The sequence below is a fragment of the Pteronotus mesoamericanus genome, unplaced genomic scaffold (assembly GCF_021234165.1).
Source record: "Pteronotus mesoamericanus isolate MK-2021 breed Mesoamerican mustached bat unplaced genomic scaffold, CSHL_Meso_final scaffold_99, whole genome shotgun sequence".
NCBI classification, from domain to species: domain Eukaryota; kingdom Metazoa; phylum Chordata; class Mammalia; order Chiroptera; family Mormoopidae; genus Pteronotus; species Pteronotus mesoamericanus.
The window spans coordinates 1,568,836-1,581,590 of record NW_026555330.1 but is presented as its reverse complement, the minus strand read 5'-3'; the positions used below and the strand labels follow the sequence as shown (position 1 = coordinate 1,581,590).

At 36.1% G+C, this 12,755-nt stretch overlaps 1 non-coding gene across 1 annotated transcript; it reads left to right on the top strand.

Annotated features, from left to right (window-relative positions):
* The first annotated feature begins 10,478 nt into the window (after positions 1–10,478).
* LOC129063975 (U6 spliceosomal RNA) lies at positions 10,479–10,583 on the top strand. Its single transcript, XR_008528408.1, has one exon. It is a non-coding gene; the product is annotated as a U6 spliceosomal RNA (small nuclear RNA).
* Positions 10,584–12,755: the final 2,172 nt, after the last annotated feature.

The window sequence follows — 12,755 nt, the reverse complement described above, 5'->3', positions numbered from 1 at the left end:
TAACAGCACACTATTGAACAATGAATGGGTCAATAATGAGATTAGAGAAGAAATCAAAAAGTTTCTGTAAACAAATGAAAATGAACATACAACAGTCCAAAACCTATGGGTCACAGCAAAGGCAGTCCTGAGAGGGAAGTTCATAGCAATACAGGCTTACCTAAAAAAGATAGAAACATTTCAAATAAAAGACCTACCACTACAACTTCAAGAACTGGAGAAACAACAACAAATAAATCCCAGAGCAAGTAGAAGGAAGGAAATAGTTAAGATTAGAGTAGAACTGAATGACATAGAGATGAAAAGAACAATTCAGAGGATCAACCAATCCAGGAGCTGGTTCTTTGAAAAGATAAATAAAATTGACAAGCCTTTAAGCAGACTCATCAAAAATAAAAGGGAGAGGACCCAAATTAATAATATCAGAAACAAAAGAGGAGAAGTAACAACTGATACCACAGAAATACAAAGGATTGTAAGAAACTACTATGAACAATTATAGGCCAAGAAATTTGAAAACCTTGATGAAATGGACAAATTTCTAGAAAAGTATAATCTTCCAACACTGAAGGAAGAAGAAGCAGAAAGTCTGAACAGACCGATAACAGCTAGAGAAATTGAAGCAGTAATCAAGAAACTCCTGGCACACAAAAGCCATGGGCTGGACGGTTTCACAGGAGAATTTTACAAAACATTTAAGGAAGAGCTAACCTCTGTTTCTCAGACTATTCCAAAAAATCCAATATGAAGGAAGACTCCCAGACTCTTTTTATGAGGCCAGCATCACCCTAATCCCAAAACCAGGTAAAGACCCTACAAAGAAAGGAAACTACAGGCCATTATCACTGATAAACATTGACGTTAAAATCCTCAACGAAACTGCATCCAACAATATATTAAAAAGATCATCCACCATGATCAAGTGGGATTCATCCCAGGGATGCAAGGATGGTTCAATATACGCAAATCGGTAAATGTAATACATCACATAAACAAAAGGAAAGACAAAAATCACATGATCATCTCAATAGATGGAGAAAAAGCATTTGATAAGGTACAGCATGCATTTATGATCAAAACACCCAGCAAAATGGGAATAAATGGGGCATACCTCAATGTAATAAAGGCCATATATGAAAAACCTACAGCCAACATCATACTCAAAGGGCAAAAACTAAAAGCTTTCCCACTAAGATTGGGAACAAGACAAGGATGTCTGCTTTCACCACTTCTATTCAACATAGTATTGGAAGTCCTAGCCACAGTGGTCAGATAAGAAAAAGAAATAAAAGGCATCCAAATTGGAAAGGAGAAAGTAAAACTATCATTGTTTGCAGATGACATGATGGTGAACATAGAAAACCCTGTGGACTCCACCAAAAAACTACTCAATCTAATAAGTGAACTTCGCAAAACAGCAGGATACAAAGTCAATATTAAAAAACCAGAGGCATTTTTGTACACCAGCAATGAAATAGAAGAAGAAATCAGGAAAAAAATACCATTTGCTATAGTAACAAGAAAAATAAAGTACCTAGGAATAAATTTAACCAAGGAGGAAAGAGACCTGTACGCAGAAAACTATACATCATTGAAGAAAGAAATTAAGGAAGACACTAGTAAATGGAAGCATATACCATGTTCATGGATTTGAAGAATTAGTATCATCAAAATGTCCATACTACCCAAAGTAATTTATAGATTCAACGCAATCTCTATTAAAATACCAATGACGTATTTCACACAAATAGAATAGACATTTCAAAAATTTATATGGAACCATAAATGACCCCGAATAGCTGCAGCAATTTTGAGAAAGAAAAACAAAGTAGGAGGGATCACAATACCGGACATCAAACTACATTACAAAGCCACTATAATCAAAATAATCTGGTACTGGCACAAGAACAGACCCATAGACCAGTGGAACAGAATAGAAAGCCCAGAAATAAGCCCATATCTATATGGTCAATTAATATTTGACAAAGGGGGCAGAAGTGTAAAGTGGAGTAAAAATAGCTTCTTCAACAAATGGTGTTGGGAGAGCTGGACAGCAATGTGCAAAAAACTGAAATTTGACCACCAGCTGACACCATACACAAAAATAAACTCAAGATGGATAAAAGACTTAAATATAAGTCACAACACCATAAAAGTTCTAGAGGAGAACATTGGCAGGAAACTCTCAGATATCCCACGCAGCAATATTTTCACAGATATGTCTCCTAAAGCAAGGGACATAAAGGAAAAAATAAACAAGTGGGACCTCATCAAAATAAGAAGCTTCTGCATGGCTAAAGAAAACATCAGCAAAATGAAAAGGGAGCCAACCGTTTGGGAAAATATATTTGCTAATGATATATCAGATGGAGGTTTGATCTCCAAAATATATAGAGAACTCACACAACTCCACTCCAAAAAGACAAACGATCCAATTAAAAAATGGGCAAAGGATCTGGGCAGATACTTTTACACGGAAGAGATACAGAGGGTCCAAAGACATTTGAAAGGATTCTCAGCATCACTAGCCATTAGAGAAATGCAAATTAAAACCACAATGAGATACCACATCACACTGGTCAGAATGGCTATCATAAACAGATCAATAAACAACAGGTGCTGGCAAGGTTGTGGAGAAAAGGGAACCCTAGTACACTGTTGGTGGGAATGCAGACTGGTGCAGCCATTGTGGAAAACAGTGTGGAATTTCTTCAAAATGCTAAAAATGGAACTGCCTTTTGATCCAGTGATTCCCCTGCTGGGACTATACCCTAAGAACCCCAAAACGCCAATTCAAAAGAACCTATGCACCCCAGTGTTCATTGCAGCACAATTTACAATAGCCAAGTGTTGGAAGCAACCTAAATGCCCATCAGTAGATGACTGGATCAAAAAACTATGGTACATTTACACAATGGAATACTACACAGCAGAAAGGAAAAAAGAACTACTACACTTTGTGACAGCATGGATGGAACTGGAGAGCATTATGCTAAGCGAAATAAGCCAGGGAGCCAAAGACAAATACCATATGATCTCACTTATAAGTGGAACATAAACAACAAAACAAAGATACAAGGAAAATATGACCAGAAACACTGAAAGAAAAAAGAAACCAACAGAGGCAAGGGGGAAGGGGGGAGGGGAAATGGAAGGCAAGGGTCAAATCAAGGAACATAGATCAAGGACTCATGGACAAAGCCAAAGTGGGGAAGGACTGGGGGAGGGAGTTGGGGGAGCGGGGCAGGGGAAAGGGGTGGTGGGAAGGTGGAGACAAATACACTTGAACAAAAAATTAATTAATTTTAAAAAATGAACAAAAGATTTGAACAGATACTTCACTAAAAATGAGATACAACTAGCAAAGAGCAAATGAAAAGATAATCAACATCATTATGTATTAGGAATATTCATAACAAAATCATAACTAAATCCCAATACCTCCTATTTGAATATTGATGTGATACAGGGCATCTGTACAAGTTGCATACACTGCTGGTGGAAATGAAAAATGGTTCTGCCATTTTGAAAATACTTTGGCAGTTTTCTATGAAGTTAAATATAAACTACTACATAACTCATCAATCTCCCGGGTATCTGTTCAAGAGAAATGAAGATACACTGTATAACCATACAAATCATATTTGTAGATGTTTAGAGTTGCATTATTGACAATTGCCAAAACTGAAAAAAAAAACCAAATCTTAATCAGCTGATAATAAATAAACAACGTACATTTATACAATGAAATACTGATTGGCAATAAAAAATAATTAATTACACATATTTTCAGCAACATAGATGACTCTCAAACACATTAGGCTAAGTAAAAGAAGCCAGATTCATATAAAGACTAAATTCTGTATGTTTATGTTTAAATTATATTCTTACTAAGTCAAAACTATAGAGCTAGAGAACAGCGTTAGTAGAAAATATGGATAGAGGTAGAGAATTGACTACTAAAGGGAATGTGGGAACTCTTTGGTGAGATGGAAAATCCTGTATCTTGATAGTAATGTAGGTTGTACAGACAGCTTGCCTAAAGTAGTGGACTTGTATGCAAATTGTGCTTAAATAAAATTTACTTAGAAAGTACTCCGGAAGTGGAGTGGGATTGAGAAGGGAAATTAATGAAACAAGATTGGCCATTAGTTGATCATTGCAGGACATGAAAAAGTTAATTATTATTCTGCCTTTTCTATGTTTGTATGTGTTTACAAATAAATGTTTTTAAAAGTCTGCAAATAAAGCTGAGTCTTAAGGAAATATTTTTAAGTTAATGATAACAACAACCAGGGAAGTACAGTACAAATCAACTTACCATAATTATGGTAAAGAATTACCATTAAGAATTATAGGTAGCTATAAGTTATTGCTAAAATTTTGGGTTGAACAGTAAGTTCAAGTGTGATTAGTTTTTATTTTTTAAAAAGAATATAAAATAGTGCTATGCATGTAGCAATGATTATAGTGTACTGTGAACTAAAGTTGACAACAAATCCAATTTTACACTGAGATTTCCAATCAGGTAATACCATATTTCTCCCCTGATCAAAACACTTCAATGGCTTTCAATCTCATTCAGAGCAAAAACCAAGGCCCCTTCCAGGCCCTACATAATCTCGGCTCTAGCTGACTCTCTGTGTCTATCACTCTTCAACATCTTTGCTATTCTTCAAACACACCAAGCATGTTCCCTCCTTGCCATCTTTAACTTTGCTGCACATTCCACCTGAAACTCCTTTTCTCTATATAGGCCAGTTGCTTGCTTCCTCACTTCCTTCAGGTCTTTGTTGAAATGTCTCTTATGGGTGAGAACTTCCCTTAACCTACTACTATATAAAACTGCACATACATATGCAAACACAACACTTTCGCAATGCTGTTCATCTTCTTCACCTAGTCAATACTCATTCTATTACTAAGATTTTATCTATAATTACTTTACCTGCCCATCAGAAATTCAACCTGAGATTAATTTATCATCTTCCTTAACAAAAATGACAAAGGATAAATTTTTGCTATTAAATTTTCTGTTCCAAAAATAGTGGTTTACATAGTCTTAATATAAGGTGAACTGCCAAAAAAACATAATTATCTTCTGGAGGGCAAACCCCTTGTAATACAGGCTTCCCCCACTAGGTGAGTGTTCTATGAACCCCTCTATATCAGTGTACCAATTAGCATTGTCGTGAGAGGCTGCGTTAGGCTTCAGTGAATTTTTCTGAAGACTCTGTCAACGCATTTGCCCCTTTCATGAGGGGTGATTTCCAAGTGCACCTGCCCACACAACACTGAGTGTTCAGTAGTTTTTGACCAAAAGCAGCATGGCCCCCATTCCCCACCTTACTCTCTGCATCTCATCCTGAGCAACTTTCTTTTTTTGTTTCCCTGGATGAAAACCGTCCTCAAACGTTTTTCTGATGTAGAAGAGATGAAACAAAAAAACAAACAAAAAATGGCAGAAGCACTAAAAGGTATCAAAATCGACGAGTTCAAAAACTATTTGGATCAGTGGAAAAAATGTCTTGATAGAGGTATTGCCTCAAATGGAGAGTACTTCAAAGGTGACTGAAGTTTAAACATGTAAGAATAAATATACACTTTTTTATAAATAAATTTCAGGGGGCTTTTGGTCCCCCCGTCTTGTGTAGAGCTCTCCCTGTTTCCACCTCATTCCTATGCATCAACCTCTTTAGCACCTACTCCATACAAAGCAATGTGCTGGGTGATGAAAGGTTCCTGAGAAGAATAATGTATGAATAATGTCTTCCAGAGTTTATAATCAAGTTTCAGGAGGTAAGATCTTTACACGTATCAAAAGAAGTAATAGCACCTTCCAGAAAATGGTGTGAAAAGTATTAAAGATAATTAAGGATTGAGAGTTCAATGAGGAAATCACTGGAGACATTTGAAGATAAGGTTTTACAGCGGAAATGGGTTTTAAACGCTTTTGAAAAATGTGGATAAGTGGGAGGTAGTCGAAGACAGTGATATGACTAAGTGGTGAATATGAAACATGAAAGGTGTTTGGAAGACATATGGCTGGAATGATGGATTTGGGCAAAACTAGAGTGGTGAATAAAGCCACAGTGTCAAGTTGAGGTTCTCTGCATGAGGCAAATGGTTTCCTGTGTTTTAGAAAGGCAGAACTGGAAATATGCAGACATGGACCATACATGTGTCTATTATGCCTGTGTTTTCAGTTGTATACGTGCGTATTAAATAAAGCACAATGTGGGGTATCTAGTATTTGCTTATTATTTCATCCTTCTATTCTACTACTAAAAAACAACTGAAAAGTGAAGAAGACTATGCTTTGCATTCCTTTAAATTTTGGTCAGCCTATTTTGTATTCATGCAGAGTTTCCATAATTTAATAAATATCCACTTACATTAGCTGTTGAGATATTAACTTTTCTCCACATAGAGTTTAGACATATTTATGTAGCTGCTGCGTGATTTATTAACTCGTTATACTATGTGAAACACAATTAGGCACTCCTATTCTAAGTGTTTTGTTTGCTTCGTGTTCTGGAAAAAGAACTAGAGTTCGTGTATTTGTTTATTTTTCAGATACATTTTTAAATCCCCAATGCTTTTTTTATGAGTTGGAGCCATTAATGAGAGTAAAATCAACACAACTTAGGTATATAAATTCTGTCTAATAGGACCCTTTCCATCCAGAAAGAAAGGTGAAAAAAAAAAACCCCAGGAATTTGGCTTATTCTATGGCCTATGAGTTAGGAAACATAGGCTTTGTTGACACAGGAAAGGGAGAGAAGCCCCAAGTCAGGGCCTCCCAGAGGGAAACAGTTTGTTGTTTCCTGGGGTCTGGCTTCCTGCAGGGGCCAAGTTGTTAACACAGAGCTGTTGTTGTATCTGGAGGCCCGTAAGACTGGCCGGGGTGGGGGTGGGTGGATAGAAGATGGTTGAAAGGTGATCAGAAGGGGAGGGTGGGGCCCTGAGTTCTCTAAGTGTTAATGCAGTTAAGTGCTCTCCAGTGCCTTTCCCACCTCATTATATTCCTAGTTAAGAAACTCTTGTCAAAGAGGTGGAAGCTGTGGTCCACAGATCGCCCCCATTCTTGTGACAAGTGGAATTAAGAAGCTTTCCCAGCAACCAGATGGGAGAAAAAGGCTTGGACGTAGACATGGAAGAAGTCAGTTCCCAGGGACCTCAAATAGTTAATATCACTTAAGTTACATTAGCCAAGGCAGGAAAAAAACACACACACACACACACACACACACACACACACACGCCCCCCACACACCACGTTATATATATATACACATATACTGCATTATACACTGTATATATGTGATAGTTATTTTTGTATCAGTAACTCATCTAATAAAAAATATATATACCTATATACACATATGCTACATTACATATTTACATATATACACTATATAACATGCACATTTAATATATACATATATGCATATATAAATATACACACATACTACATTAAATATATGTGTATATCATACATATGTACCATTTATATTTAATGATATATATATCATACATATATACCATTTATATTTAATATATGTGTATATAATATATACATATATTATTTCATATGCCATATATTTAATATATATGCATATACTATATTATATACATACATATATAATATGTATGTTATGCACATATACACATATAGTACATTATACACCATCTATATTTATTTTTGTATCAATAACTAACCTAACAGTAAATAAGTTTGGCTATGAGATCTGTCCCTTTAAGGTATCAGAGGAAAAGGAAAATGGTATCTGAGGAAAAGAGACTGAATGGAAAGAAATAGAGTCTGTCTGGGATGAATTTCCTGGGTAGCGGCACTGAGGAAATCACAAAACTCAAAGACTTTTGAATTTGGAGGAGCAAACACATTTTTGACTGTGAATCGAATACAGTTCTTCTGGTTTATATCCTACACACACAACACAAAAAAACTAAAACCTAAGCACTCTGGTCATGGCAGGCCACAGCGCCTGACGTGATGCCTGAGACCTGGCAAGTCCTGAATGCATGTCAATCTCAGCTTCTCTCTCTTGTACGCTTGTTTACCTTCAAAAGTAAGTACACTTAATATATAAAGTCCAAATTTACACAAAATTCTATTATATACTTGTTTACTTTATGAAAGTATTTGTTTTCTTATCAAATTGATTTTTACATTTGAACTATTATTCTGCTTACAACTAGCTGATTATTTCAGGGACACACCAGTTACATAAAGTGAGGCAGGATGATAGACATGTTTTCCAAATGTGAGTAAATCTAATTTTGATTAGTTGAATCAGATATTAAATTTCCTTGGAGAATTGTTTATTTGAAAGGGCCCAAAGGTGAATTCTTTTGGTAAAGCATAAACTCTTTCTGAATGGTGAAAAATTTCTGCGAAACTTGATGACAACTTCTCTTGGCCAGAAAGACGTGCCTGTCAAGTCTCCCAGTAGTGGGTTCTAAGTGAAGTTCAGAGAGCAGCTCGGGGGTAGGAGGGGGGAGCAGAGTAAAGGAAAGAGCAAGTTATGGGAGGCGGTGGGCAGATCCTCAAGCAACTCTGTGTGGATTTCTAACTTTGGCTAAAAGATAGATGCATGGTTTCCAAACGCAAAATCATGTGTGTCTATATTTTATTTTTCAGATTTTGACATTGAGTTTTCTTCATGTATATACTAGCTGCATTTTAGAAACTCAAAATGCACTGTCAGCTAAATTAGGAGAGCAGTCCTTGTGAAACTGCACATTATATACAAAGGTGGGATAAATGATACTTAAAAGCATTAAGAAAAGATAAGGGCACTGAGAGGAATGTGTAGCTTGAGAAGGAATGACAAACCCCTGGAAAGCACCAACAGTTAAGATGTGGCGAAGAAGGAGGCTAAGAATGGGTGTTCTGAAAGGAGGAGAAAAACCAGGCAAGTGTAGTAAGTATTACAGGAACTCAGTACACAGAGCCTTTCAAGGAGAGAATAGTCAACCAGGTTAATGGTTTCAGATCAGTCAAGTTAGATGAAGTCTGAGAGGTGTCTTAAGACTTAGCAATCATGAGATCATTGTGGACCGTTGACAAACTAGCTTCAGTGTGAAAGGACAGCGGACTTGAAAATAGGTGACCCATGCCTCTCGAACTTCAGCTGTCCCACAGAGGCTGTTGATCATCAGCTCGTGGTTCTCACGTCAAAACTGGATTTCCCTGGAGCACCTGAAGAGAAGGTAGTGTGTTGCTGTTTAAGAGCAATGTGCTCAGAGACACCAGGCATGGGGATGCCAAAGATGTCTTATTGTGGAAAATACAAAGTTAACTTTGTATTCTGACTTAATGGAGCATCTCAACTTGCCTGCAAAAGAAGTTTTCTTGCAAGTAAATTATATGCTTTTCTCAGTAAATAATTCTGAATCTCTTGATTATTCTACATACCAGTGACACCACCATAACCTGAGATTATTTGTAGACAACGCTTAGTTCTAGTCTCTTCCAAAACGATTTCTATGTCCTTGTCACTTGAGAATTCCTAAGCTTATAGTGATTACATGCATGCATTGGTGGTTCCTTTATTTACCATTTATTTATTCAACAAGCATTTATTGAAAAAAGTTCACTATTTGGGGCACTGTGGGAGATAACCAGGATGAGAAAGGAATACACCTCAATAACTGGCTAGATTAAATGAAACAGGCAATAAATAACTACACACATGACAGAATTAAATACATGTGATAAGATTAATCTAAGCAAATTCTTAGAATATAAGTAAAATCATAATTAGATCTAATGCAGGGTGTGAGACCTCATTCCAAATGTTTCAAGTAAGAAGGTATGTTAAGGTGTCCTTGGCTTTCCTTTCTCTTTCACTGTTCTCATATATCTTATTTCTCAAATCTTTAAATACTTTCAGCTTTTTTGAAATCATTTTGAAGCTTTTCAAATCCCAGAGTCCAACCTGGGCTGCTGTAAGTGCAAAAATTAATGTATAAATGTTTCTCAAATGAAGACAACTTCATTTAGCGTTTGGTAAGCACGGGCGTGTGGGAATGCAGACAGACCCTCTTTCCTGTGACAGTGAATGTCGTGGAGCGTGGCTGAGGTCAGAATGCGCAACGCTTCTGATAGATGGGCAACAACAGTGTGCCCTGGCCCCCCAGTCATGCTGGAAGGATTTCCAGACAGCACCTCCAAGAGTGTGCCTATCCTGTTTCAGCCTGCAACGGTATCACTATTAATACAAACATAGCTGACAAGCAAAAGGTGATGCAAAACTGCCCAACGTGGCTTTGGAAGTCAGGAAAGTTGATTTACTGCTATTTCCTGATCTATAAATCATCAATCTCCAACCTCTCTGTGTGCTATCCATAAAATATTGGCTGTGGCCTTTGTTATACAGGGACATCTCATTTTTTATAATGAACCTGTAAATAATAACTAATAGCCTACAATGAAAGAGTACCCTGTTGTAGTGTTCACTTTGTCAGCACATGCGCTGAAACTGGAATGGTGCAGAGAAGGTCAGCATGGCCTCTGCGCAAGGATGACACACGAACTCGTGTCATTCCATATTTTTGGAGGGATTGGGCAAAAAAGAAAAAGAACTCATGGTCATGGACAACAGGGTGGTGATCGCTGGAGGGAGTATAAGAGGACTAAATGATAATGGAAAAAATATAATAAAGACTATATTTTTTTAAAAGAGAAAAGAAAAAGAAAGAGCATCCTGTTGTAAGTCATGCAAAATTGGGTCACATATTTAACAGCTTTGATAGTTAAGGAACATGTTGTACATGTATATACCTGTATGTCCTAGTAAGTACTTCATGAAGGCTTCACATCTCAAAATATTCATTTGTATTAGTTTGCCAATAAAGTTATCATGTATTCAAAGAAAGATCTCCCTTATTTATCACCTCTACTTAGGAAATAATAATTATAATGCTAACATATGCAGAACACTTTCAAATTATAAAAAAACTTTCATACCCATTTGATCATTTGATTCATGTAACAATCAGGTATAAGTTTCCCTACTTAAAAGATGAGGAAAGGACGATTCAGAGTCTGATTTTTCCAAGTTCACACCACTGATAAATAACAGAAAGGCAACCATATTGCAGGAGCATGGCTTTTAGTAGCTTACTATATGGTTGAATATTGAGGACCTTTTTATTACCAAATGAGTTTCATGGACTAGTAATATCAGCATCTCCTAGAAGCTTGTTAGAAATGTAGACTCTCTGGCTCCATTCCAGGATGACTGAATCAGTATCTGCATGTGTACAAGATTAGCACATGATTCACATGTACATTAAAATTTGAAAATGAATGAAATAATTTCATGAATAATTATTCAATGAATGACTGAATGGCAGTATCATTCATTCATTTATTCAGCACATCTATCAAGTGCCTTGTTAGGTAATAATTACCAAATAACTATGATTTGATAATTGATAATAGCTGCAAATTTAGCTTGTTGGAATTATGAAAACATTCAGATACAGCTCTATCTATAGCTCTCTACTTGCTTAATGTTTTTAATTGACTTCATAGGTGAAGTTGGTCAAACAGCTCAAAGTTTTTCCAAAGACACTGACACTAGTATAATTGTTTAAAAGGTAAAAATGCCCTTTGATCTACTACTGTTCTTTAATGATTTATAGGTCTGCCTCACCAACTGCACACAAGGCCATTGGACAGAGGTCACGGTTGGTACCCTTCAGAAGTTAACACTGGATTTACCATTGAGCAGATGCTCAAAAATAGCCAAATGAATTAATGAATCAGTAAATGAGTAATTTGGGGAAGTCAGAGATTATTCTGGATATTGTTTGCATAATATTCCATTTACCTTATTTAGTTATTTTGCTAGCTTTCTTAAAAAACAAAATCTCCTGAATAGATTTCCTCTTAATTTCTGTATTCAGACAAATAGAAGGTCATCTGATTGTTGCTGTAACTGATTATTGTTGCTGACTATTTAAGTAAAAATTCACTTTTTAGGACTTTTAAAAGGGTGATTAAAAGAGGTAATTACTCAAAGTTCATTTAAAACAAGGAGATAATCATGGAGACATTAAACTAGAAATGGAGGTGGAATCAGAATTGTAATACTACCTCAAGGGTATGTAACTGATTAAGGCCTCAAGCTTATTGTTCTTTATTAATAGCAGCGCTTTTCCTATAAACACACTGGATGCTTTTCCTTCCTCTCATTCACCCCCTATTCAACTATTTTATGTTCAATCCAGTCATCTATCCTTTTATTCAGAGCCCATACAAACAAATGTAGTTTTATGACTATATCTTCTCCTTTCACTTTAATTTATATTAATGCCAAAACTTACATATATTTTTTCATTTTATTTTTACCTAAAGCACATCAAACCTTTGCTTCATTCAAATATATTATAACTAGATAACAACAACTAAGACTAACATCTTAGACAATTTGGTCATACAAGAGGTTTAGAGGGTCACATGGATTATCATATGCTACCACCAATTGATCACCAATGTATGGACAACATGGTCTGAGTTTTGTACCAACTATTCCATGAATGATCTTGCTGTAATGTATAAACATGGCCTTATTGTTTCTATAAATAGCTTTCATTCAGGATAGTCTGATCCTTGGAAACTTGCATTCCCCATCTTAATGAGCCATTTTAGCAGTCTCCACATTAAGAATTATATAAAAACCCATTTTTCTTCATGGCTGTGAAGTTATAAAATTAAAGCT